Source organism: Macaca nemestrina, chromosome 2 (genome assembly GCF_043159975.1).
Source record: "Macaca nemestrina isolate mMacNem1 chromosome 2, mMacNem.hap1, whole genome shotgun sequence".
Taxonomy (NCBI): Eukaryota; Metazoa; Chordata; class Mammalia; order Primates; family Cercopithecidae; genus Macaca; species Macaca nemestrina.
In genome coordinates this window covers 41375904-41402820 of record NC_092126.1, presented here as the reverse complement: position 1 = coordinate 41402820, position 26917 = coordinate 41375904, and the positions used below count along the sequence as shown (strand labels likewise).

At 44.1% G+C, this 26917-nt stretch overlaps 1 protein-coding gene and 1 pseudogene across 5 annotated transcripts in view; one reads left to right on the top strand and one right to left on the bottom strand.

Moving 5' to 3' along the window:
• The window catches only part of LOC105469947 (phosphatidylinositol-4,5-bisphosphate 3-kinase catalytic subunit beta), a 188503-nt gene that overhangs the window by 3468 nt on the left and 158118 nt on the right, over positions 1–26917 (top strand). Inside the window, exon 1 of one of the 5 annotated variants that reach the window (XM_071091000.1) lies at positions 760–1043. The exons of 3 other annotated variants lie outside the window; for them this stretch is intronic. The gene's annotated coding sequence lies outside the window, so the exon portion shown is untranslated. Of the gene's footprint in view, positions 1–759; positions 1044–6088; positions 6203–26917 lie in introns of those variants that run through there. One more of the 5 variants, XM_071090999.1, reaches the window with a different exon arrangement.
• On the bottom strand, positions 4385–5704 carry LOC105470156 (elongation factor 1-alpha 1 pseudogene; annotated as a pseudogene).

Here is a 26917-nt window from a genome sequence, read left to right as displayed (position 1 = left end):
TTTTGTATTTTCAGTAGAGACGGGGTTTCACCGTGTTAGCCAGGATGGTCTCGATCTACTGACCTCGTGATCCGCCCGCCTCGGCTTCCCAAAGTGCTGGTGCTGGGATTACAGGCGTGAGCCACCGCACCGGGCCGGCTATTTATTTATTTATTTTTTTTGAGATGGAGTTTTGCTCTTGTTGCCCAGGCTGGAGTGCAATGCGCGATCTCTGCTCACTGCAACCTTTGCCTCCCGGGTTCAAGCAATTCTCCTGCCTCAGTTTCGCAAGTCGTTGGGATTACAGGCGGCTGCCACCATGCCCAGCTAATTTTTTGTATTTTTGGTAGAGCGGGGTTTCTCCATGTTGGTGGCCAGGCTGGTCTTGAACTCCTGACCTCAGGTGATCCTGCCGCCTCAGCCTTCCAAAGTGCTGGGATTACAGGCGCGTGAACCACCACGCCCGGCACTATTTTTTATTTTATTTTATTTTATTTTATTTTATTTTATTTTATTTTATTTTATTTTATTTTATTTTATTTTGCTTTGTTTATTTAGAGACGGAGTCTCACTCTGTCGCCCAGGCTGGAGTGCAGTGGCGCGATCTCGGCTCACTGCAAGCTCCGCCTCCTGGGTTCACGCCATTTTCCTGCCTCAGCCTCCCCAGTACCTGGGACGACAGGCGCCGGCCACCACGCCCGGCTAATTTTTTGTATTTTTTCAGTAGATACGGGGTTTCACCATCTTAGTCAGGGTGGTCTTGATTTCCTGACCTCGTGATCCACTCGCCTTGGTCTCCGAAAATGCTGGGATTGCAGGCGTGAGCCACCGCGCCCCGCCCCGATTTGAGACGGAAGTCGTGCTCTGTCGTTAAGGCTGGAGTGCAGTGGCGCCATCTTGGCTCGCTGTGACCTCCGCTTCCTGGGTTCAAGCAATTCTGCCTCAGCCTCTCGAGTATCTAGGATTACAGGCGTGCGCCACCACGCCTGGCTAATTTTTTGTATTTTTAGTGGAGACGGCATTTCACCATATTGGCCAGACTGGTCTGGAACTCCCGACCTCAGGTGATCCGCCCACCTCGTCCTCCCAAAGTGCTGGGGTTACAGGGGTGAGCTACCGCGCCTGGCCCCCTGTTTATAATTTACAGAATTTGGATGACTGTGTGGTGGGCAGGGGGTGGTTGTGGTGGTGTACTAGAAAATCGCATTATATAAAGGAACCTTCTAGGATACTCGAGTTTTATGGCTTTCCTCCTGTTCACTCTCTTGACTTTTCCTTCTCTTGTTGAGTTCAAAACATTCTAATGTCCCAGGGCTTCCGACATGTCCCTATTCCTTTCTTCAGATCACCTGTATTCTTCCTGAATGATCTCATGTTGTCCTGTCCTGTGGTTTATTTTTAGTAGAAAAACTAAAAGTAAGTAAATTGTTGTTCAAGTGCTGTTGCCTCTCAGATTTTTATCTCTAGTCCTGAACTTCAGTCTTCTGCCTGCCTACATGACCTCTTCATTTCGTCTGTTTTTAGGCATCTTTCAATGTAACAGGTTCACATGGAGCTCTTGATTCCCGTTCCTGTTCCTTCCCTAGCAGTTTTCTTTCTTTCTTTCCTTTCTGTCTCTCCTTCCTCTCCTTCCTCTCCCCTCCCGGAGTGTTGCTGTTGTTGCCCAGGCTGGAGTGCAGTGGCGCGATCTCGCCTCACTGCAACCCCCGCCTTCCTGTTACAGCGGTTCTCCTGCCTCAGCCTCCCTAGTAGCTGGGATTACAGGCACCCACCACCATGTCCCTCTAATTTTTGTATTTTTAGTAGAAATATGGGTTTCACTATGTTGGCCAGGCTGGTGTCGAACTCCTGGGCTCAAGTGATCTGCCCACCTTGGCCTTCCAAAGTGCTGGGATTACAGGTGTGAGCTACCGTGCCCAGGTTTTTTTTTTTTCTGAGACGGAGTCTAGCTCTGTCGCCCAATCTGGAGTGCGGTGGCGCCATCCTGGTTCACTGCAACCCCCGCCTCCCGGGTTCAAGGGATTCTCCTGCCTCAACTTCCTGCGTAGCTGGGATTACAGGCGCGCACCACCACACCCGGCTAATTTTTGTATTTTTAGTAGAGACAGGTTTCACTATATTGGTCAGGCTGGTCTCAAACTCCTGACCTTGTGATCTGCCTGCCTTGGCCTCCCAAAGTGCTGGTGATTACAGGCGTGAGCCACCGAGCCTGGCCAGCGCTTTTCTTTTCCCCTCGCCCCAGCAAGCCAGAGGGAGTCTTGCTCTGTCACCCAGGCTGGAGTGCAGTGGTGCGATCTCGGCTCACTGCAATCTCCGCCTCACTACAACCTCCGCCTCCTGGGTTCAAGCGATTCTCCTGTCTTAGCCTCCCAAGTAGCTGGGATTATAGGCGCAAGCCACCACGCCCGGCTAACTCTAGTAGTTTCCATGTCATAATAGCACCCCTCTGCCCCACTTCCCATCCGGTTTAAGTGTAAAATATAGTGGTTATGTTCAATTTATCCCTTTGTCTCCTCCTCCCTCACTGTACACACAGCCAGTCCTTGAGGACACTGAATTTTACTTCCAAAATATATCCTACATATGTTTATTTTCATTTTATTTTTATTCCCACTACCCCAATTCTTCCTGGGTAGTGCCTTCCTAACTGGTCTCCTTGCCTCTGTTCTTACTCTGTTTTTCACACAGCAGTCAGAGTGATTTTTACTTATTCTGTTCCAGTGGATTTTCATTACCCTAAAGTAAATCCCAAACTTTATCTGCATGCCAGCGAATTATTGTTTATTTTTATTTTATTTTTAAAATAGAGATGGGATCTTGCTATGTTTCTCAAGGGTCTTGAACTCGTAGGCTGAAGCAATCCACCCATCTCAGCCTTTATTTATTTTTATTAAATTTTTGTTTTATCTGTCATAATCTGAGTGCTAAAAAATATATATATATATAAATAAATTTGGCTGGACACGGTGGCTCACGCTTGTAATTCCAGAACTTTGGGAGGCCGAGGTGGGCGGATCACCTAAGGTCAGGAGTTCGAGACCAGCCTTGCCAACATGGCGAAACCCATCTCTACTAAAAATACAAAAAAAAAAAAAAAATTAGCTGGGCATGGTGGCATGTGCCTGTAATCCCAGCTACTCTGGAGGCTGAAGCAGGAGAATCGCTTGAACACGGGAGGCGGAGTCTGCAGTGAGCCAAGTTGCACCATTGCACTCCAGCCTGGGCAACAAGAGTGAAACTCCATCCCAGAAAAAAAAAAAAATTTTTTTAGAGGCGGGGTCTCCTTATGTTTCCCAAGCTGGAGTTCAGTGGCCATTCACAAGTGGTATCATAGGGCACTACAGCCTTGAACTTCTGGTATCAAGTGATCCTCCTTCCTCAGTCTTCCCAGTAGCTTTAGGCACATTTCGCCTCTCCCAGCTTGCTTATTTTCTTGTTCATTTATTTATGGTCTTTTTCCTCCAATATAATATAAGCTCCATGATGGCAGGGACCTTGTCTTCCCTGGAGTATTTTCAGGAACCAGAACAATGCCTGGAAAATTTAGTTAATGTTGAGTGAATAAATGTAGGAATGAAATTAGTTATAAAATCTTTTGATTGAATGTATAATGTGTATTCTGAACGCATTCCCCCTTTTTTTGGTTCCAGATTTGGGCAAATTAGAGAGTAACCAGAGACCCTAGAGTTACTATTCTATCGGGTACCTTTTTTTTTGAGACTGAGTCTCGCTCTATTGCCCAGGCTGGAGAGCAGTGGTGCGATCTCAGCTCACTGAAAGCTCCGCCTCCCAGGTTCACGCCATTCTTCTGCCTCAGCCTCCTGAGTAGCTGGGATTACAGGTGCCCACCACCACGCCCAGCTAATTTTTTTTGTAGTTTTTTAGTAGAGATGGTGTTTTACGGTATTAGCCAGGATGGTCTCGATCTCCTGACCTCGTAATCCACCCGCCTTGGCCTCCCAAAGTGCTGAGATTACAGGTGTAAGCCACTGCACCTGTCCAGGAATTTTTAGTTTAATTAGACAACTTAGTTTTTGAATCTGAGACCCTCTCGTTGCATGCGTGTGGGAGAGAGTGTATATGTTGTAAGAATGTATGTGTATGTATGCTCTGAACTATTTGGTTTAGAGTTACCATATGTCTTTTTTTTTTTTCTCAATAACTTTGCTTTGATGGATCTCAAAATTCTGTGACCAATTTTTGGTCCAGTTGTTTCCATTAAAAACTACTGATTTCAAAAGCTAGTAATTTAAAACTGCCACATTCCAAAAAAAACAAAAAACAGAAACCCAAAATGGTCCATAACACATTCTCCTTTTCTTCTGAAGGGTTTACGGTGCATTGTTATCGTTAACCAGTCATTTACTATTAAACCTAATTTGGCTGATTGAAACAAACAGTTCTGAGGCTGTTCTTCCACCACCGATTAAGACTGAGGTGGCAGGTATTAGGGATAATATTCATTTAGCCTTCTGAGCTTTCTGGGCAGACTTGGTGACCTTGCCAGCTCCAGCAGCCTTGTTGTCCGCTGCTTTGATGACACCCACAGCAACTCTCCGTTTCATATCATAAGCAGCAAAATGACCCAGAGGAGGACAGTCCTAGAAGCTCTCAACATACATTGGCTTGCCAGGAACCATATCAACTATGGAAGCATCACCAGACTTTGAGAATTTAGGGCCATCTTCCAGCTTCTTACCAGAATGGTGATCAATCTTTTTTCATCAGGTCAGCAAACTTGCAAGCAATGTGAGCTATGTGACAATCCAGTACAGTGGCATAGCCAGCACTGATTTGGCCTGGATGGTTCAGGATAATTACTTGAGCAGTGAAGCCAGCTGCTTCCATTGGTGGGTCATTTTTGCTGTCACCAGCAACATTGCCATGATGAACATCTTTGACAGACACATTCTTAACATTAAAGTCCACATTGTCTGCAGGAAGAGCTTCACCCAAAGCTTAATGGTGCATTTCAACAGACTGCTTCAGTTGTAACATTGACTGGAGCAAAGGTGACCACCATTCCAGGTTTGAGAACACCAGTCTCCACTTGGCCTATAGGCACAGTACCAATACCACCAGTTTTGTAGACATCCTGGAGAGACAGATGCAAGGGTCTGTCAGTTGGATGAGTTGGTGGTAGGATGCAGTCCAGAGCTTCGAGCAGCATTGTTCCCCTGGCATTGCCATCTTCATAGGCGACTTTCTATCCCATGAACCAAGGCATATTATCACTTGGCTTCAGCATGTTGTCACTATTCCTACCAGAAGTTTGCATAAATGCTACTGTATCAGGGTTGTAGCCAGTTTTCTTAATGTAAGTGCTGACTTCCTTAATGATTTCCTTATATCTCTATTGGCTGTAGGATGGCTCAGTGGAATCCATTTTGTTAACACCAACAATTAGTTGCTTCACACTCAGCGTATAAGCCAGAAGGGCATGCTGAAAGGTCTGCCCATTTCTGGAGATACTAGCTTTAAATGCTCCAACACCAGCTGCAACAATCAGAACAGCAGTCAGCCTGAGATGTCCCTATTATCATGTTATTGATAAGGTCTGTCTTCTGGAGTATCAGTGATAGTCACGTAATACTTGTTGTTCTCATATTTTCATAGGGAGATATCAGTGGTGATACCATGTTCATACTCAGCTTTCAGTTTATCTAAGACCCACCCAGGCATACTTGAAGGAGTCCTTTCCCATCTCCGTAGCTGCCTTCTCAAATCTTTTTTTTTTTTGACAGAGTCTCACTCTGTCACCCAGATTGGAGTGCAGTGGTGCAATCATGGCCCACTGCAGCCTTGACCTCCCCAGGTTCAAGTGATCCTTCCAGCCTCCTGAGTATTGGGAGTACAGGCATGCACCACTATGCCCGGCTAATTTTTTTTTTTTTTTGTGGCATTTTGTAGAGGCAGGGTTTCACCATGTTGCCCAGGCTGTTCTCAAACTCCTGAGCTCAAGTGATCTGCCTGCCTTGGCCTCCCAAAGAGCTGGGATTACAGGTGTGAGTCATGGCACCCAGCCTAGGATCTTTCTTTTTGACCCCCCTTCTCCCTGAGAATGTATAACTCCTTCATTTCTTTTCTTTCTTTCTTTTTTTTTTTTGAGGTGGAGTTTCGCTCTTGTTGCCCAGGCTGGAGTGCAATGGCGTGATCTCAGCTCAGTGCAACCTCCGCCTCCCGGGTTCAAGCGATTCTTCTGGTCTCAAACTCCCAACCTCAGGTGGGTCTGCCTGCCTCGGCCTCCGAAGTGTTGGGATTACAGGCGTGAGCCCCAAAGCCTGGCCATATCTCCTTATTTTCTTTTAACAGCTCCTCAGATGTTTAGCAGATCACATGAGGTTGACCCTTTAACTGGGAGTAGCTAGCTTATTGCTAGAATCAAGAATGTTAATCTCAACAGTCATCTCCTGTATTACAGTATTGCTAGAGGTAGGTCTGCACTCAGAATTCTCCCTAGTGCAGACCCAAGAAGGACAGCATCCCTGGTCCTGTAGTTTGTCTTCTGGTGCTTCAGGCATTCGGGAGACCACCAGGCACATGCTGATTTGCCCTCAAGGGAAATGTGATCCTGATTATCCATGCCTGTAGGGGGAGGATTATATGGATTAAACTAAATCCATGGGTAATCCAAAGGCTTTATTTTAAACTACAGTTTAACCACATTCCTGACCACAGTTTTTTCTTTTATTTCTAATAACTAATTTATAATATTTACTGATTTCACATTTATCTCCTTCTCCTGCCACTTAGAAGTAATGGCAGTTGTGAAGCTGAGGAAAGATGGAAGAAGGAGTTAGATAAATCAACCAGCAGATGATTTGGTATTAACTGGGTGGTTTAGCTACAGTGCTTTCTAGACCTTGAAGACGTGAATTCCGTGAATTCCTTACCTGCTGAGTCATTGGTAACTGTCAACAAGAGGTCAAACTCCATTTTGATACATTTGTACTTTACTTGCTTAAATGATTGAGCTTTTGTGATTTAAGTAATCAGTATTTCAGATTATCAGAATTATAAATATAATCCAATTTAGAGTTTTCCTTTACTGTTTGTTTAATAAGTTAGCCTATTGATAGTTTTTTTATTTAAAAAATTTTTTTTTTTTTTTTTTTTTTTTTGAGACGGAGTCTCGCTCTGTCGCCCAGGCTGGAGTGCAGTGGCCAGATCTCAGCTCACTGCAAGCTCCGCCTCCCTGGTTCATGCCATTCTCCTGCCTCAGCCTCCCAAGTAGCTGGGACTACAGGCGCCTGCCACCTCGCCCGGCTAGTTTTTTTGTACTTTTTAGTAGAGACGGGGTTTCACCGTATTAACCAGGATGGTCTCGATCTCCTGACCTCGTGATCCGCCCGTCTCGGCCTCCCAAAGTGCTGGGATTACAGGCTTGAGCCACCGCGCCCGGCCTAAAATTTTTTTAATTACTGTTTTTTGAGACAGAGCCTGCTCTGTTGCCAGGCTGGAGTGCAGTGGCACCATCTCAGCTCCAACCTCTGACTCCCTGGTTTAAGTGATTCTGCTGCCTCAGCCTCCATTACAGGCATGCGCCACCACGCTCAGCTAATTTTTGTATTTTTAGTAGAAACGGGGTTTCACTATGTTGTCCAGGATAGTCTCCATCTCCTGACCTCATGATCTGCCCGCCTCTGCCTCCCAAAGTACTGGGATTTCAGGTGTGAGCCACCTTGCCCGGCCGTTGCTTTTTTTTTTTCTGTAGCCAGTCTACTATTACATCTGACAAGTTACGTGTTCGTAGTTAGACAATAACTATTTTAAGTGGTCATATTTCATTAAATAGTTGAAATATGGTCACTTAAAATTGTTTATTCTTGATTTAGTATAGGCCTTGTATTTATTTTTATTTTTTGTTTTAGGGACAGAGTCTTGCTGTGTTGCCCAGCTGGCCTGTAACTCCTGGGCTCAAGCGATCCTCCCACCTCAGCCTCCAGAATAGCTGGGATCACGGGCAGGTGTTGTATTTAGATACTCTTAAAGTCAGTGTTTTCTTTTTCTTTTTTTTTTTTGAGACAGAGTCTCGCTCTGTCACCCAGGCTGGAGTGCAGTGGCCGGATCTCAGCTCACTGCAAGCTCCGCCTCCCGGGTTCACGCCATTCTCCTGCCTCAGCCTCCCGAGTAACTGGGACTACGGGCACCTGCCACCTCGCCCGGCTAGTTTTTTGTATTTTTTTTTGGTAGAGACGGGGTTTCACCGTGTTAGTCAGGCTGGTCTCGATCTCCTGACCTTGTGATCCGCCCGTCTCGGCCTCCCTAAGTGCTGGGATTACAGGCGTGAGCCACCGTGCCCGGCTAAAGTCAGTGTTTTCTTGTAGCTTCATAAACCATTTCAAATTGCTGCCATTGTGTTATCTGAAAAAAAAATGTAGTTTGTTAACTGAAAGGTTTTTTTGCAGTTATATATATATTTTTTTTCTTTCTTTTTTTTTTTTTTTTAAGATGGAGTCTCACTCTGTGTCCCAGGCTGGAGTGCAGTGGCGCGATCTCGGCTCACTGCGACCTCCACCTCCTGGGTTCAAGCCGATTCTCCTGCCTCAGCCTCCCAGGTAGCTGGGATTACAGGCGCATGCCACACACCCGGCTGATTTTTGGATTTGTAGTAGAGATGAGGTTTCACCATGTTGGCCAGGCTGGTCTCGAACTCCTGACCTCAGGTGATCCACCCACCTCAGCCTCCCAAAGTGTTGAGCCACCATACCTGGCTGCAGTTAAATATTTTCTTTTTCTTTTATTTTTGAGACAGAGTCTTACCGTGTTGCCCAGGCTGGAGTACAGTCACGCGAACTTGGCTCACTGCAACCTCTGCCTCCTGGGTTCCAGCTGTTCTCTTGCCTCAGCCTCCCGAGAAGCTGGAGCTACAGGTGTGCACCACCACACCCAGCTAATTTTTGTATTTTTTAGTAGAGATGGGGTTTCACCATATTGGCCAGGCTGGTCTCGAACTCCTGACCTCATGATCTGCCCTTCCTGACCTTGTGATCTGCCTGCCTCAGCCTCCCAAAGTGCTGGGATTATAGGCAGGAGCCACCGTACCTGGCCTAGTTATATATTTTCAAAAGTTAAGTTCCATATTTATGAGCTAAATAGTTATCATTCCCCTTAAATTTTGAGCGAGAGTTCCTGGGGATAACCAACTGGAATTCTTTTTTTTTTTTTCTGGAGACAGGGTCTTGCTCTGTCACCCAGGCTGGAGTGCAGTGGCACCATCTTGGCTCTCTGTAGTGTGGACCTCCTGAGCTCAAGCGAGCCTCCCCAGTATCTGGGATTATAAGCCTGTGCTACCATGTCTGGCTGCTTTTTGTATTTTTCGTGGAGAAAGATTTTGCCATGTTGCTCAGGCTAGTCTCAAACTTCTGGGCTTGAGTGATCTGCCGGCCTCAGTCTCCCAAAGTGCTGGGATTACAGGCGTGAACCAAAGCACCTGGCCAAGTTGTCTTAACTCTTGATGTGCACCTTTACCCACCATTCCATTATTAATGTTTTTCCTTTTTAAATTTTTATTTTATTTTTATTTTTTGAGATGGAGTCTCACTCTGTTGCCCAAGCTGGAGTGCAGTGACACGATCTCGGCTCACTGCAACCTCTGCCTCCCAGGTTCAAGCGATTCTCCTGCATCAGCCTCCCAAGTAGCCGGGATTACAGGTGCCTGCCACCACTCCTGACTAATTTTTGTGTTTTTAGCAGACGTGGGGTTTCACCATGTTGGCCTGGCTGGTCTTGACTTCCTGACCTCAGATGATCCGCCCACCTTGGCCTCCCAAAGTGCTGGGATTACAGACATGAGCCACCACGCGCAGGCTATTAATATTTTTTCTAACTGAGGAGCTTCTGGATTTCAGGTCTTCATTTTGCTCACAAGTATTGTCTAATATCTCTGTAATTTGTACGTGATGGTACACTGGCTCCTGACCCTCAAGTGAGCCACCTACTTCGGCCTCCTAAAGTGCTGGGATTGTAGGTATGAGCCACCCTGCTCGGCCCTGACCATTAATTCTTTTTTTTTTTTTGAGACGGAGTCTCGATCTGTCACCAGGCTGGAGTGCATGGCACAATCTCAGCTCACTGCAACCTCTGACTCCTGGGTTCAAGAGATCTCCTGCCTCAGCCTCCCTAGTAGCTGGGATTACAGGCATGCACCACCATGCCCAGCTAACTTTTGTATTTTTAGTAGAGACGGGGTTTCACCATTTGGTCAGGATGGTCTTGATCTCCTGACCTCATGATCCGCCTCCCTTGGGCTCCCAAAGTGCTGGGATTACAGGCGTGAGCCACCGCACCTGGCCTCCGTTAATTCTTTCTGTAGGCATTATCCTATTGGTATACTCACATGTGTGGAAAATGATGTATGGTGAAGGCTATTTGTTGCATATTGTTTATAATAAATAAACAATGAAGAAAGTGTTCATGTACTGATGTGAAATCATTTTACCACATAAATCAGTTAGGTTAAAAAACCACAAAGGTGCCAGGTGCAGTGGCTCACGCCTTTAATCTCAGCACTTTGGGAGGCCGAGGTGGGTGGATCACCTGAGGCCAGGAGTTTGAGACCACCTGGCCAACATGGAGAAACCCTGTCTCTGCTAAAAATACAAAATTAGACCAGTGTGGTGGCGCATGCCTGTAATCCCAGCTACTTGGGAGGCTGAGGCAGGAGAATGGCTCAAACCCGGGAGGCAGAGGTTGCGGTGAGCTGAGGTTGTGCCATTGCACTCCAGCCTGGGCAACAAGGGGGAAACTCTGTCTCAAAAAAAAAAAAAAAAACCACAAAGGTGTGGTTACAACATGTGGGGAATGCTATCATTGTTATTACATTTATTCCTATTAATGAGTAATGTAATAATATTGTTAACAGGAAATTCTGATGTGGTCTGGAGGTTTAGGGAAGGTTTCCTAGTGGAGGTGATGTTTGAATTGAAATGTGAAGGGTGAATTATGTAGGTCAGTGTTTCACATCTGGGGTTGGGACTGATGTTTAGGGACTGTTTCAGAAATGAGAGCAGGGGATGATTTTAGCTTCTACAGTTATTGGGGGATGTATTAGTATTTAGTGTGCAAAGGCCAGTCATGTTAGCCTTAGTAATATAGAGTGTGCAACAGTCTTGCAAAGCAAAGATTTGTTTTGTGTCCTGTAAGATCATAAATTTCCACTTCACATAGGTGAACACCTATTTGTTTTGGTCCGTAACAGTGGATCTCAACTCTAGCTACACATTAAAATCACTTGAGAAGGTTTTATTGATTGATTGATTGATTGATTGAGACAGAGTCTCGCTCTGTTGCTTTGGCTGGAGTGCAGTGACGCAATCTCAGCTCACTGCGGCTTCTGCCTCGGGTTCAAGCGATTCTCCTGCCTCGGCCACCCAAGTAGCTCGAGACTATAGACACTTGTGACCATGCCCAGCTAATTTTTGTATTTTTAGTGAAAATGGGGTTTCGCCATGTTGTCCAGGTTGGTCTCAAACTCCTGGCCTCAAGTGATCTGCCCGCCTTGGCCTCCCAAAGTGTTGGGATTACAGGTGTGAGCCACACCATTCCTGGCCTACTTGGGAAGTTTTTAAAAGATGATGAGGCTGTAACTCATACGAATTACGTAAAAGTCTTTGAGATGATACCTCAGCATCAGTATTGTTTAAAAATTTCCTTCTTATTCTAATGTATAGCCCAGGTTGGAACCATTGGCCTAAATCCTAACTTCATTTTACACATAAACAAAATATAAAAATGGCATAGTTTTAATATTCAGTTTTCCCAGAATTCACCTTCTTTGGAAATCTAGAAGAGATTATGCTTTGGTTTGTTCAGAACTTTACCAAGAGTTATCTTTCTAAAATTTATGTCACCAGTGGCATATGTTGGTAGTGATTTTTTTTTTTTTTTGGGAATGGAGTCTTGCTCTGTCACCCAGGCTGGAGGTCAATGACGCGATCTCGGCTCACCGCAACCTCTGCCTCCTGGGTTCAAGCGATTCTTCTGCCTCAGCCTCCTGAGTAGCTGGTACTACAGGCATGTGCCACCATGCCTGGCTAATTTTTGTATTTTTAGTAGAGACGGGGTTTCACCATGTTAGCCAGGATGGTCTCCGTCTCCAGACCTTGTGATCCACCCACCTTGGCCTCTCAAAGTACCAGGATTACAGGCGTGAGCCACCGCAGCCGGCCCGGTAGTGATGTTTAATCACTAAGGCAATATGTGCACATCAGTCTGCCTTTGCAGCTGTGATATTCAGTAATTTTAAGTTTAGGTTCAAGGTTTGACTACCTTTTTATGACTTATAATGTAGTTGTACCAGAGCATTTACAATTAGCATATATATATAATTTTGTGCTAAGTTACATTCCTTTTATTTCTCCTTTATATTACAGTTAAGACTCTATATAACATAAACATATGTGTAACTAATTTTGTTTAGTTTGTATTATGTATACATTTTGTTTCAAATGGTAAAGGGATGTTATGAAATATTTATTATTTTAAAAAAGGAAGCATTGGGTCCAACATGGCTGAAGGTGAAGGACTGCTGGGATGTGGGGGTGCAGCATGTGGCAAGGCTCTTTAGCAGGAGGGAGGCTGGCCTTTTGGAGGAACCAGAAGGAGGCCATTCTAGCGTGAGAGGAGAGAGTGAGGCAGAGAGGTGTATAGGATAAGGGTGTAAGATGAGCCGAAAAGGGAGGTAGAGTCCATGCAGCACCTTGTAGGCTGTGGGAAGGCTCTTGCAGAGTTGTTTGACTAGAACAAAAGCTGAGGCATTATGAGCTGTAGAGTTGCTTGAACAAGTGGAATTTATAGCTGAAATGGACATTAAAGAGCATATAGTTAAACCATCTTGTTTTACAAGTAAGAAAAAGGAAGTTAAGGGAATTTTCCCAAGGTCACGCAGTGAGTAAATGAGCTGGAGCCATAACTTGATGACACAGTTCTTTGTTTCTGCCTGACTGCCAGGCAGAGGAGTTAGATTTTAGACATTTAGGAGCATATTGGGTTTTGAGCAAGAGAATTCCAGGATGGAGATGGCTGCATGGCTGTGTGGAGGCTGGAGGCAATGAATAATAGGGAGTCATGAAGTCAGGACCTCCATGATTTTATTCTCTGGTCAAACTGAATCACTAAATAAGAGTTTCCATCTTGACTATTATTTTAAATAGAGACAGAGTCTTGCTCTGTTACCTAGGCTAGACTTGAACCCCTAGGCTCAAGCTATCGATAGCTCCCACCTCAGTCTCCTGAGTAGCTGGAACTACGGGCATGTACCACCATGCCCAGCCCCATCTTGACTTAAGCTCAGTTATTTAATAGCTTTTGTTTTCCTTTTTAGAGATGGGATCTCATTCTGTTGCCCAGGCCGGAGTGCAGTGGCGAAGTCATAGCTCACTGCAGCCTCAAACTCCAGAGTTCAAGTGAACCTCCCACTTCAGCCTCTGGTGACTCAGGAGACACAAGCCACTGTGCCTAGCTAATAGTTTTTTGTGTTAGTGTACCTTTCTCCCTTTCTAGATCGTATACCTTTTACTTCCTGTTCATTCTTGCCCAGTGCTTTATTTATATAAAGTAATGAATTTTACTTGTGAGTTCCCTTAGCCTCAAAGTTTGAATTGGGCCACCAGCCTACTAGCATCTATGTTTTATGTTGCTGCATTGCCTCTTTACCTGGTTGTGTTTTTGGCTCAGTAGTTTTAGGGGTGCCTGCAAGGATTAATTAATACTCTTCTCTACCAGCATACTTTAATGACTGCTTTTTTTTTCAAGATGACGTTTTGCTCTTGTTGCCCAGGCTGGAGTGCAATGGCGTGATCTCAGCTCACTGCAACCTCTGCCTCAGCCTCCCAAGTAGCTGGGATTACAGGCATGTGCCACCAGGCCCGGCTAATTTTTTTTGTATTTTTAGTAGAGATGGGGCTTCTCCATGTTGGTCAGGCTGGTCTTGAACTCCTGACCTCCAGTGATCCACCTGCCTTGGCCTCCCAAAGTGCTGGGATTACAGGCGTGAGCCACGGCTCCCGGCCAATTACTATGCTTTTAAGTTGTGCTGAAAATAGGGAAATAAATAGGACCTCTAAGGTTTAGATCTTTTTCAGAATGATTTTTTGTGTACTTAATTCTCTGTAATATTAGCCATGGATTGGTCCTATTATGGTACATCATCTGCCCACCCACATGAGGTGAACAAACTCAGAATTCTTGATACCATTTGGTGACTTCACAGTGAGGGTAGACTCATTGTTACTAGCAATTAACTGACAATCTCCAGTGAAACTGTCACCTTGTGGTTTTTGTTTTTTATTTTTAAAATTTTTATTTATTTATTTGTTTATTTTTGAGACAAAGTCTCGCTCTCGTCCCCAGGCTAGAGTGCAATGGCGCGATCTTGACTCACCGCAACCTCTGGCCTCCTGGGTTCAAGCAATTCTCCTGCCTCAGCCTCCTGAGTAGCTGGGATTACAGGCACCTGCCACCATGCCCCGTTAATTTTTGTATTTTTAGTAGAGATGGGGTTTCACCATGTTGGCCAGGCTGGTCTTGAGCTCCTGACCTCAGGTGATCCGCCTGCCTCATTCTCCCAAAGTGCTGGGATTATAGGCGTGAGCCACCACGCCCGGCTGGTTTTTTATTTTACTTTGTTTACTTTTTAGAGACAGGGTCTCACTCTGTTGCCCAGGCTCACTACAGCTACAACCTCCTGTGCTCAAACAATCCTCCCACCTCAGCCTCCCATATAGCTGGTACCACAGGCATGCGCCACTATGCCTGGCTAATATTTGTATTTTTTGTAGAGATGGGGTTTCGCCACACTGCCCAGGCTGGTCTCGAGCTACTGAGCTCAAGTGTTCCATCTGCCTTGGTCTCCAAAAGTGCTGGGATTACAGGCATGAGCCATTGCACCCCACCCACCTTGTGGTTTTTAACTACTTTATTCAAATATGTAAACAGATTACCACTGAGTGTGTGTGTGTGAGTGAAAAATACCTAAGAAGAGGAGCAGTTGCTGCCATGTATTGAGGATTTCTTTGTGCAGGCACCAGGCTAAGTGCATAATTATTTATTTGAATGCAGTTTATCTCTCGGTATCTGTGAAGGATTGGTTCCAGGATTCCCTGTGGACATCAAAATCCATGGGTGCTCAAGTCTCTTAGATAAAGTGGTGTAGTAGTTGCATGTAACCTGCACATATCCTCCTGTATACTGTGTACTACTACTGTATGTTGTTTTAGAGATAACCTGTGTATTTATGAATAATTTATCAATATATACATGTAAACCCCCACTCACAAATGGCAGCATAGCATGCTCATTATTCTATGTCTTCTCTTATCACTTAATATATTCGATACCATGTATCTGTAGGTGTAAAACTGCTTTATTCTTTTTTTCTGGACTGCTTTGTATTGTGTCAATGTAACTTTTTTTTCTGTATTTATATATGAATGGATGTTTAAATTGTTTCTAATCTTTTTTTAATGATTTTCCTTTTTTTTTTTTTCTTTTGTAACACCAGGCATTAAGAGTTTGTAATCTTTTGTTACAGTTTTGACTAGTTTTTTTTTTTTGAGACAGGATCTGGTTCTGTCACCCAGGCTGGAGTGTAGTGGCACGATCTTGGCTCACTGCAACCTCTGCCTCCTGAGCTCAAGGCATCCTCCCACCTCAGCCTCCAGAGTAGCTGGGACTGCAGGAATACACCACCACACCAGACTAATTTTTGTATTTTTTGTAGCGATGGGATTTTGCCATGTTGCCCAGGCTGATCTAGAATTCCTGAGCTCAAGTGATCTGCCCACCTTGGCCTCCCAAAGTGCTGGGATTACAGATGTGAGCCATGCCTGTGTGGTTTTGACTAGTTTAATATGGCCAAATTCGAGATCAACCTTTGGAACATATGTGTGGAGACAGAGACAAAGGATAACCGTTGAGTGGAGGAAGGAAGGTGAAGGGTTGGGGAAATCTAGAGAGAGCTAGAAAAAGTAAAGGGAAGAGATATTTAAGGAGAGAGGAATAAAGAACAGGAGTGAAATAGCCCTGGTCTTCCAAAGGCTGATATTGAAATCCAAGACTCAATTTTTTTTTTTTTTTGAGATGGTCTCACTCTGTTACCTAGGCTGGAGTGCAGTGGTGTGACCTCAGCTCACTGCAACCTCCCCCTCCCAGCTTCAAGTGATTCTCCTGCCTTAACCTCCCAAGTAGCTGGGATTATAGGCACTCACCACCACACCTGGCTAATTTTTGTATTTTTAGTAGAGACGTGGTTTCACCATTTTGGTCAGGGTGGTCTCGAACTCCTGATTTCAAGTAATCCTCCTGCCTTGGCCTCCCAAAGTGCTGGGATTACATACATGAGCCACTACATCCACCCAACTCAATCTTTCTATTACTGTCTTGGAACCAGACTGTTTGAGTTTATAGTTATTAGTCATGTGATCTTGGGCAAGTTGTCTTTTCTTTCTGTCCCTCCATGTCCTCTTAAAAATGGGATAGATGGGATTGTATCTCATCATCTCATCATGTGTTGATTCATGTAGAGCTGTTAGTATAGAATCCACATTGAGAAAGCTTTCTGCTCCTTTCCCTATCCCCAACTTGGCTCTTAATTCAGCCTTTTTCAGCCCAGGTGTATTCCTCCTCCAAACCATTTAGTTTGTGGTAAGGGCCCCACTTGTGTATCTTACACCTTTGTTAGCTTTTACCCCATTTCTTTGGAATGCTGGTATCTAATTGTTTACCCCACCTGAGGGTGAGGAATCATCTCTTGTAATGTCTCGTATAATTTAATTTCTGCCACCACGACCACTAAAATACTTAACATAATGCCTGGTATAGAGTAGGTCCTTAATCGGCTGGGCGCGGTGGCTCACGTCTGTAATCCCAGCACTTTGGGAGGCTGAGGCGGGAGGCTCATGAGGTCAGGAGATCGAGACTGTCCTGGCTAACAAACGATCGTCCTGGCTAACACGGTGAAACCCTCCTAAAAATACAAAAAATTAGCTGGGCGTGGTGGCAGCACCTGTAGTCCCAGCTACTCAGGAGGCTGAGGCAGGAGAGTGGTGTGAACCTGGGAGGCGGAGCTTGCAGTGAGCCAAGATCATGCCACTGCACTCCAGCCTGGGCAACAGAGTGAGACACTCTCAAAAAAAAAAAAAAAAAAAAAAAAAACAGGAGGCCCTTAATCATGTGTGAATTAAACTGAAGAAAGACTTTGGTCTTAGAAACATTTAGCTTGAACAAGCTAACTTAGCATTGACTCTGAGGTTGTTTAAATCTTTGGGAATGGTATTACTTAAGTGTGTCTAAACTGTCTGGGTGAACCATAGTCTGTGAGTACGAAATGCTGTGTTAGAGCAGAGGGATTCTCTTGACAGAAAAGCTGATGTGGTCCTAAATAGCATTGGTAGAATTATAGCACCTCCTAAAAAGGAATGATGTTCAGTTCTAGACAACACTAAAAAAATGTTTTTTTTCTTATTTTAGGATAATTGTAGATTCACATGCAGTTGTAAAAAATAATACAGAGGAATCCATTATCCTTTACCCATAATATTCCAATGGTAACATCTTGCATAACTATGGAAAGATATCACAGCCACAAAATTGACTTGGATATAGTTCATATATCTTACAAAAATTTCACCAGTTTTTTTTTTTTTTTTTTTTTTTTTTTTTTTTTTTTTTTTGAGACGGAGTCTCGCTCTGTCGCCCAGGCTGGAGTGCAGTGGCCGGATCTCAGCTCACTGCAAGCTCCGCCTCCTGGGTTCACGCCATTCTCCTGCCTCAGCCTCCCAAGTAGCTGGGACTACAGGCGCCCGCCACCTCGCCCGGCTAGTTTTTTGTATTTTTTAGTAGAGACGGGGTTTCACCGTGTTAGCCAGGATGGTCTCGATCTCCTGACCTCGTGATCCGCCCGTCTCGGCCTCCCAAAGTGCTGGGATTACAGGCTTGAGCCACCGCGCCCGGCCACCAGTTTTATATTCACTTATTTCAGTGTGTATTTAGGTCATTCAGTTTTATTATATATATAGATTTGAGTGACCACCACCACAATAAAGTCACAATAGTTCCATTACAAGAGTCTCTCATTCTGGCTGGGCGTCGTGGCTCACACCTGTAATCCCAGCACTTTGGGAGGCTGAGGTAGGTGGATCACCTGATGTGAGGAGTTCAAGACCAGCCTGGCCAACATGGTGAAACCCTGTCTCTTCTAAAAATACAAAAAATTAGCCGGGCATGGTGGCGCATGAGTACAGTCCCAGCTACTTGGAAGGCTGAGGCAGGAGAATCGCTTGAACCTGGGAGTTGGGGGTTGCGGTGAGCCGAGATGACACCATTGTATTCCAGGCTAGGTGACAGAGTGAGACTTTCTGTCAAAAAAAAAAAAAGCCAGGCATGGTGGCTCACACCTGTAATCCCAATATTTTGGGAGGCTGAGGTGGGCAGATCATGAGATCAGGAGTTCAATACTAGCTTAACCAATATGGTTAAACCCCATCTCTACTAAAATACAAAAATTAGCCAGGAGTGGTGGCACCCGCTTGTAGTCCCAGATACTTGGGAGGTTGAGGCAGGAGAATTGCTTGAACCCAGGAGGCGGAGGTTGCAGTGAGCCAAGATTGCACCACTGCACTCCAGCCTGGGTGACAGCAAGACTCTGTCTCAAAAAAAAAAAAAAAAAATCTCTCATTCCACCTTTTTTATATCCCCAGTCACCTCCCTTCCACCCTCTCTAACCTCTGGCAACCACTAATCTGTTCTCCATCTTTATTATTTTGTCATTTCAAGAATGTTATATAAATGAAATCATCTAGGAGCTTGGCTTTTTTCTTTTAGAGATACGATCTTGCCCTGTTGCCCAGGCTTTAGTGCAATGGTATGATCATAACTCACTGCAGCCTCAAACTCTTGGGCTCAAGCAGTCTTCTGACCTCAGCTTCCCAAGTAGCTGGGACTTACAGGCATGTGCCACTACACCCAGCTAATTTTTTAAAGTTTTTGTAGAGACAAGGTTTTGCCACAGTGCCCAGGCTGGTCTTAAACTCCTGAGCTCCAGTGATCTTCCTGCCTTGGCCTCCCAAAGTGCTGGGATTATAGGCGTGAGCCACCATGCTTAGCCTGTTTTTTTTTTTCAGTCAGCATAATTCCCTGAAGATCCATCTAAATTGTTATGTTTATCTGTAGAAATTTTCTTGCATATCAATAGTATAGTTACATTTAGAAAATTTAACATTGGCCGGGCATGCTGGCTCATGCCTGTAATCCCAGCACTTTGGGAGGCCGAGGCGGGTCGATCACGAGGTCAGGAGATTGAGACCATCCTGGCTAACACGGTGAAACCCCGTCTCTACTAAAAATACAAAAATTAACCGGGTGTGGTGGCGGGCGCCTGTAGTCCCAGCTACTCGGGAGGCTGAGACAGGAGGTGAACCCGGGAGGTGGAGATCGTGCCACTGCACACCAGCCTGGGTGACAGAGTGAGACTCTGTCTCAAAAAAAAAAAAAAAAACCAACCAACAAAGAAAACTCACGCCAGCCTGGGAAGGACCTTACCTTGTACTTCTAACCACCAAGACTGTCATTCGTAACCAAGACTGTCATTCGTACAGCAAAAGAAGGATGAACGCGTCATACCTGAGTCAAGAAAACATCATCACCTTCGGAATCATGGACTGTTATTCCCTACCAAATTAAAAAAGCTAAAAAAAAGTAAAAAAAAAAAAAAAAAAAAAAATTCAACATCGGTACAGTGTTGTTACCTAATATATAGTTTATATTCCAATTTTACCAATTATGTATTTTTTTCCCACAATATTTTTTTTTTTTTTTTTTTTTTGAGACGGAGTCTCGCTCTGTCGCCCAGGCTGGAGTGCAGTGGCCGGGTCTCAGCTCACTGCAAGCTCCGCCTCCCGGGTTCACGCCATTCTCCTGCCTCAGCCTCCAGAGTAGCTGGGACTACAGGCGCCCGCCACCTCGCCCGGCTAGTTTTTTGTATTTTTAGTGGAGACGGGGTTTCACCATGTTAGCCAGGATGGTCTCGATCTCCTGACCTTGTGATCCGCCCGTCTCGGCCTCCCAAAGTGCTGGGATTACAGGCTTGAGCCACCGCGCCCGGCCCCCACAATATTTTTTAGTTGTCCTTAGTGGTGCCATTACAGTTTCTTAGACTTTTTTTTTTTTTTTTTTTTTTTTTTTTTTTGGCAGAGTCTAGCTCTGTCACCCAGGTTGGAGTGTAGTGGCACAATCTCAGCTCACTGCAACCTCTGCTCACTGCAACCTCCACCTCCCAGGTTCAAGCAATTCTGCCTCAGCCTCTTGAGTAACTGGAATTACAGGCATGCACCACCACGCCAAGCTAATTTTTGTATTTTTAGTAGGGACAGAATTTCGCTACATTGACTAGGCTGGTCTCAAATGCCTGACCTTGTGATCTGTCTGTCTTGGCCTCCCAGAGTACTGGAATTATAGGCATAGTGAGCCACCGCGCCTGGCCGACATTTCTTGTTTTTGATAACCATGACAGTTCTGAGGAATACTGGTCAGTTATTTTGCATAATGTCTTTCAATTGAATTTTTCTGATTTTTTTGTTTTGTTTTGTTTTGTTTTGTTTTTAGAAGGAGTCTTACTCTGTCTCCCAGGCTGGAGTGCAGTGGCGCAATCTCGGCTCACTGCAAGCTCCGCCTCCCGGGTTCACGCCATTCTCCTGCCTCAGCCTCCCGAGTAGCTGGGACCACAGGCGCCCACCACCACGCCCGGCTAATTTTTTGTATTTTTTTTAGTAGAGACGGGGTTTCACCGTGTTAGCCAGGATGGTCTCGATCTCCTGACCTCGTGATCCGCCCGTCTCGGCCTCCCAAAGTGCTGGGATTACAGGCCTGAGCCACCGCGCCCAGCCTGTTTTTTTTTTTTTTTTTTTTTTTTTAAAATGATTAGACTGGAATTACGGATTTTTGAGAGGATGACCACAGAGGTAAAGTGCTATTTTTCTGACATGATATCAAAAGTATATACTAAAAAATGAATTATCATTGTTGATGTTGTCCTTGATTGACTGACTGAGGTAGTTTGTTAGGTTTCTCTGCTATAAAGTTACTCTTTCCCTCTCCTTTTCATATTATACTTTTTGGAAGGAAGGCACTACGTGCAGCTCACACTTAAAGAGTGGGGCGTTATAGTTCATTTCCTTGATGGGGGTGTATCTACACAAATTATTTGGAATTTTGTGTGGGAGATTTATTCTCCTCTCCCATTTATTTGTTTAATCATTTACTTATATCAGTGTAGACTAGTATGTATTTTGTACTTTGGTTTATAATCCAATACTTCATTACTTTGTTGCTCAGAATATTTTAGCTTTGGCCATTGGGAGCTCTTTCAGTTTGCCCTGTGACCCTTTGACGATTTCCTATCATTGTGTGTGTGTGTTTGAGCACTTTTTTACTTTACGTTACTACAAGATATTCAAGGCTTACTTTGTGTATTTCTTACCTCATCCTAGGATCAGTCATTTCTCCAAGGGAACTGGTCCCTTTTATTGGAGAATAGTATTAGAAACTAAGAGCTGACCATAATATACACTCTTTACTACTGGGGTGTCTGCTTCTAAGCTCTCTCAGCTGATAGAGCAAGGAAATATATGTGAACACTATATACATATGTCTATAAATTTTTCCATATTTAACTATATCTATGTTAAGCTAAACATTAGTTTATACTGATGTTTCTAACTCCAATCCACTTTTGCTTCCTCTTCTTGTTTAACTGCTGTAAACTCCTACTCCAATAGTGAAATATCTGGCTTTTTGTTTTCTTTTTTTGGAGACGAAGTCTCATTCTTGTCCCCCAGGCTGCAGTACAGTGGTGCAGTCTCAGCTCACTGCAACCTCCGCTTCCCGCGTTCAAGCGATTCTCCTGCCTCAGCCTCCCAAGTAACTGGGATTACAGGTGCACACCCCCATGCCCAGCTAACTTTTTTGTGTATTTTTAGTAGAGATAGGGTTTCACCATGTTGGCCAGGATGGTCTTGAACTCCTGACCCCAGATGATCCACCTGCCTCGGCTTCCCAAAGTGCTGGGATTACAGGCATGAGCCACCGTGCCCGGCTGGAAGTTGTAAGTTTTAATAAAGACCAGCTTACCCATTTTTTTTTTTTTTTTATAGATCTTGCTTTTTGGTGGTGTCTGAAAACTCATAGCCAAACTCAAGATCAACTGGATTTTCCCTTTAAACAGCAGAAATAAATAAATATTTTTAATATATAAAATGTATTATATATTATATAGTATAATATATTCACATATAAAACTTTTATATTCATATATAAAACATTATTATATATAGTGTGTGTGTGTATATATATATAGAGAGAGAGAAAGAGAGAGGGCCTAGATTTTCTCCTAATTTTTTTTTTTTGTTTTGAGACAGAGTCTCGCTTGTTGTCCAGTCTAGAGTGCAGTGGCATGATCTCATCTTACTGTAACCTCTGCCTCCCAGGCTCAAGCGACCCTCCCACCTCAGCGTCTTGTGTAGCTGGGACTACAGGTGTGCATTCCCACACCTGGCTCTTTGTATTTTTCTTTGTAGAGACAGGGTCTCGCTTTGTTGCCCAGGCTGGTCCTGAACTCCTGGGCTCAAATGATCTTCCTGCCTTGGTCTTCCAAAGTGCTGAGGTTGCAGGTGTAAGCCACTGCACCCGGCCTTCTAAATGTTTTATAGGTTTACATATTACATGAGAGGTTGTTTTTTGAACTTCTTTTAACAGAGATTTTGACTGTTGTCAATAAGTAATATATTTCCCCCCTTTAATTTCTTGGATGGGACATGGGGTTCTGTCTTAAGTTTTATAGTTAGAAAAAGAAATGGTAAAATGAAATTTTGGAACTTGCTGAGCAGTAGATAAGAAGCTCTGTTAATTTTGGAATTCAAATACCATATGTCACAGGGAGAAAAAAAATCTATCTTTTCCTGGCCCTCAGTCTGATTGAGGGAACATGACATATATAATAAAAATAATCAGCACTAAAGGCAGCATGTGGTGTAGTGCTTAATTGTGTTTTTAAAAGAAACCCTCGAATTTATGAGGCGATCAAGGTCAGTGTGAGCAGGACTAGTGAGAGAAGGCAACTTGGAAGCCAGACTTTTTTTTTTTTTTTTGAGACAGGGTCTTGCTGTCTTCCCCAGGCTATAGTGCAATGACATGATCATAGTTCACTGCAGCCTCAACCTGCTGAGCTCAAAAGCGATCCTTCTACCTTTATAGCATCTCAAGTAACTGGGACTACAGGTGCCACCACCATGCTTGGCTAAGTTTTAAAATTTTTAGTGTAGATGAAATCTTGTCATGCTGCCAAGGTTGGTCTTGAACTACTGGACTCAAGTGATCCTCCCACCTTGGCCTTCCAAAATGCTGGGATTATAGGTGTGAACCACTGTTCCCACCATGCCTGGACTTTTCTTTCTTTTTATAGCTGTACAACATTCTGTTATATGGATGTACCATAGTGCATCTAATCAGTCCTCTATTGACAAACTTTAAGAACGTTTATAGTGTATTGCCATTACAAGCAGTGCTATAATGGATAAATAAGGTTTATTTTATTATTATTTATTTTATTTTATTTTTTTTGAGACAGAGTTTCACTCTGTTGCCTATGCTGGAGTGCAGTGGTGCAATCTCGGCTCACTGCAACCGCCACCTCTCATGTTCAAGTGATTCTTGTGCCTCAGCCTCCTGAGTAGCTGGGATTACAGGTGCGTGCCACCACACGTGGCTAATTTTTCTATATTTTGTAGAGACGGGGTTTCATCATGTTGCCCAGGCTGGTCTTGAACTCCTGAGCTCAAGCAATTCTCCTGCCTGGGCCTCCCAAAGTGCTGGGGTTATAGGGCCTGGATAAATAAGATTTAGATTTGACTTTGAAACATTTGGTTCATATCCTGTATTATCCCAAGATACAGATTGTGACCAGAAACAATGAAGGCAAATTGACATATTTTCTATAATAAGAGGCTCATATTTATAATAGTAGTTAACATATCTATATGTATGCATATAATTTATGTATTTGAGGACACTACTGCAAAAAGCTATAGGAGCTGTGGAATGCTTGCACATAGTATAAAGTTTAAAAATACAAGTTTATTTTGGAGAGTAAACCTCTTATCGCCTGCCTAGAATCTGCAATATTCCAGTTTCTTGTATTTTAAGAGTGGTATTCTTCAATGTCCAGCTGTATACAGTATCACCATTGGCAAGTTGACTTATTTCCCAGGGTGATTCCATCTAAGAAATCTTTATTTTTTCACTATTCTCCTAATACAAGCTTATTTTGCTGCTGGCCATTCTAGCTGTTTACCTTCCATTGGTCTCTTTTCAAGTCTAATTTTTCTAGAGCAATCCTGAATAAGCAGGCCTCAATTTGTTTGAGGTTCAGAGCTTCCCCTCTTCAGTTCTAGCGTTGTCCAATACAACTATGTCACTCTTGGAACTCCCTGTTCTGCTGAGCATGTTTAGTTATCATGTGGGTGAATAATATAAGAGTGATCTTTTTTTTTTAATTTTTATTTTTGAGATGGAGTCTCACTCTGTCGCCCAGGCTAGAACGCGGTGGTGCAATCTCAGCTCACTACAACCTCTGCCTCCTGGGTTCAAGCAATTCTGCCTCAGCCTACAGAGTAGCTGGGACTACAGGCGTGCATCACCACACCTGGCTAATTTTTGTATTTTTGGTTGAGACGGGGTTTCGCCATGTTGGCCAGGCTGATCTCGAACTTCTGACCTCAAGTGATCTGCCCACCTTGGCCTCCCAAAGTGCTGGGTTACAGGTGTGAGCTACCTCACCTGGCTGATTTCTCTTAGAGTCTGAAAAAATCACTGAAGATTTAATAAATAAACCATTGATATGTGTATAATTATATTAGCACAGCTTTCTCAATCTTGAAGAAACTATTGCTCTGCTGATCTAATTAAGGAAGTTCTGATTCTTTTTGTAAGGGGAAGAATGGAAGATGGGGCTGGGCGCGGTAGCTCATGCCTGTAATCCCAGCACTTTGGGAGGCCAAGGTGGGAGGATCAGGAGGTCAAGAGATTGAGACCATCCTGGCCACCGTGGTGAAACCCCGTCTCTACTAAAAATACAAAAATTAGCCCGGTATGGTGGGGCATGCCTGTAATACCAGCTACTCAGGAAGCTGAGGCAGGAGACTCGCTTGGACCGGGGATGCGGAGGTGGCAGTGAGCCGAGATTGCGCTACTGTACTCCAGCCTGGCAACAGAGCGAGACTCCATCTCAAAAAAAAAAAAAAAAGAGAAGATGTGCATCCTAAATCCGTTTTTTTTGTTTTTGTTTTTTTGGTTTTTTTTGAGACAGTCTTGCTCTGTCGCCCATACTGGAGTGCAGTGGCATGATCTCTGCTCATTGCAAGCTCCGCCTCCTAGGTTCACGCCATTCTGCCTCAGCCTCCCAAGTAGCTGGTACTACAGGTGCCCACCACCACGCCCGGCTAATTATTTTGTATTTTTAGTAGAGATGGGTTTTCACCGTGTTAGTGAGGTTGGTCTTAATCTCTTGACCTCGTGATCTGCCTGCCTTGGCCTCCCAAAGTGCTGGGATTATAGGCATGAGCCACTGTGCCCTGCCATACTGAGTTTTCTAAAGGCTGCTTTCAGTATACTTTGGAAAGAAATTGTAAAATTAAGAATTCTTAAGCAATTGCGTCTTGCATTTAGTGATTTAGATTTACATTTTAGCTTATTTTACAGCGATTTTGTTAAGAGTTGTTAAGAATATCAGATGAGAATAAAAACATCATTGTGTCCACTTAATTTAAAAGCCATAGTTTCCAGACTTTTTGCTCTTTTGTTTTTTTTGAGACACGATCTCACTCTGTTATTCAGGCTGAGTGCAGTGGCATGATCACGACTCACTGCAGCCTCAACCTTCTTGGGCAAAAGCGATGCTTCCACCTCAGCCTCCTGAGTAGCTGGTACTACAGACATGTGCCACCTTGCCTGGCTGATTTTTTTTTTTTTTTCTGAGACGGAGTTTTGCTCTATCTCCCAGGCTGGAGTGCAGTGGCATGATCTTGGCTCGCTGCAAACTCCACTTCCTGGGTTCACGCCATTCTCCTGCCTCAGCCTCCTGAGCAGCTGGGACTACAGGTGCCCACCACGACACCTGGCTAATTTTTTTGTATTTTTAGTAGAGACAGGGTTTCACTGTGTTAGCCAGGTTGGTCTCGATCTCCTGACCTAGTGATTCACCTGCCTCAGCCTCCCAAAGTGCTGGGATTACAGGCGTGAGGCACCGCGCCCTGCCGCCTGGCTGATTTTTAATTTTTTTGTAGCGAGGGGCTCTTGCTCTATTGCCCAGGCTGGTCTTGAACTCCTGGGCTCAAGCCATCCTCTTGCCTTGGCCTCCCAAAGTGCTAGGATTATAGGTATGAACTACCATGCCTGGCCTGTTTTTTTAAATAAAATATTAATGTATTTTTTCTCTATAAGAGGCCAAGTGATTTGTGAGGTTACTTCTTTTTTTATTTTTTTTTAAATTTTTTTTATTTTTTGTAGAGGTGGAGTCTTGCTATGTTGTTCTGGGCTCAAGCAATCCTTCTGCCTCTGCCTCCCAGAGTGCTGGGATTATAAGTGTGAGCCACTGCACCTGGCCTGTCAAGTTGCTTCTATACCTATTTTCTTATCTAGAAGATGTGGAAACAGTATTAACCTGTTTGTAAATTATCTAACAATAATTGAATGCTTTGCTGTTATCTAGAAGATGTGGAAACAGTATTAACCTGTTTGTAAATTATCTAACAATAATTGAATGCTTTGCTGTGTTGATGTGGGCCTCCAGTGAATTGATTCTGGTCAAAATTCACACCTTTGGAATGTCAAATTTATTCTCCTGAGAAGGCTGGAGCTTTCCTAGATAGACGAGCCACAGAGACTTTCT